Raw genomic sequence first — 1312 nt, forward strand, 5'->3', positions numbered from 1 at the left:
TAAAAATTCACTTGCTATGTAAAAGTGACTATTTGGTACATTTCTGGATGCTTATTACTGAAAGCCCCACAGGGTGCAGGAGTTAATATATATGTTAATAAATAAACGTTCAGTCTGAACCAGGTGTGTGCATTATAGCAGAGACTGTGGAGCCCTGACCAGGCCTGCTGGCTTCAGACAACTCCTGGCTCAGTCTCAGGCCCTGGGGGACAGAATTTCCCCTCCTTTCATCTGAACTCTTCCCTAGGGCAGCACTGCCTGACATCTGTGCTCTAAGCCCCAGAAATGGCCATGTGGACAGTGATACTGGCCAATATATGTTGTGTGATTCCCTGGATGGGATTTTGAAACAGAAAAAAGACATTAGGTAAAAATGAAGGAAATCTGAATGAACTGTAGACTATGGGAACCCTCTGGACTCTCTTTGAAATTTTTATGTAAATGGCAAACACTTATAAAAAATAAAGTTTATTAAAAGGTACTTTTAGATTTGCACAGATTTCTGTGCCCTTGCCTTTGTTACTGAATTTCCAGTTCACTCCTATGAACTCTAACTCAGTCTCCCCCCAGAATGTTTTCTGAGTTCACAGTTGCCCTATGTTATTAAGCTTTGGACTGTCAGTCAGAATATTTACTTCTCTGTACCAGCCAGCAAAATGCATAACTAACTGGGCAGAGATTAACTTACATCTCATCTGTCAGCAGGTGCCACAGTCTCCAGCACTGGCTGCACATGAAACCCTCACACCAAGTACAAGTTGCTGATCATCATGTCAGACGACACTTTTTGGTATGAAGGGACACCTTTCCCGAGGGCCCATTACAGCCCTGAACTCCTCAGAAAAGTACAAGAAGAGTTTGTGCTGAAGGATGAAGATGTTGTAACAGTGACTTTCCCCAAATCAGGTAAGAGAATGGAATCCTGAACTAAGAAAGGCTGTGACTGTGTTCCTCGTCCCCTCAGTAGATGGTTGGAGCTCTTTCTCCCTCTTTTTTTTTCTGTGAGTCAGGGTCTCACTCTGTGGCCCAGCTGCAGTGCAATGGCCTAATCATAGCTTCCCGCATCCTCAAATTCCTGGGCTCAAGAGATCCTCCCAAGTATCTGAAACTACAGGCAGGCACCAGCAAGCCAAGATAATTATTTTTTATAGTGGTGGAGTCTCGCTATATTGCTCAGGCTGGTCTGGAACTCCTGGCCTCAAAAGTGATCCTCCCACCTCAACCTCACAAAGTGCTGTGATGACAGGCAGGAGCCACTGCCTCTGGGCCTGACTGTTGCACTTTCTATAAACTAGACAATGTGCAATGCTTT

General features: G+C 44.5%; 1 pseudogene; it reads left to right on the forward strand.

Annotated features, from left to right (window-relative positions):
- The first annotated feature begins 770 nt into the window (after positions 1–770).
- The window catches only part of LOC100943704, an 8714-nt pseudogene continuing 8172 nt past the window's right edge, over positions 771–1312 (forward strand).

The sequence above is a fragment of the Otolemur garnettii genome, unplaced genomic scaffold, assembly GCF_000181295.1.
Source record: "Otolemur garnettii isolate 467f Iridium unplaced genomic scaffold, OtoGar3 scaffold00152, whole genome shotgun sequence".
In the NCBI taxonomy this organism is placed as follows: domain Eukaryota; kingdom Metazoa; phylum Chordata; class Mammalia; order Primates; family Galagidae; genus Otolemur; species Otolemur garnettii.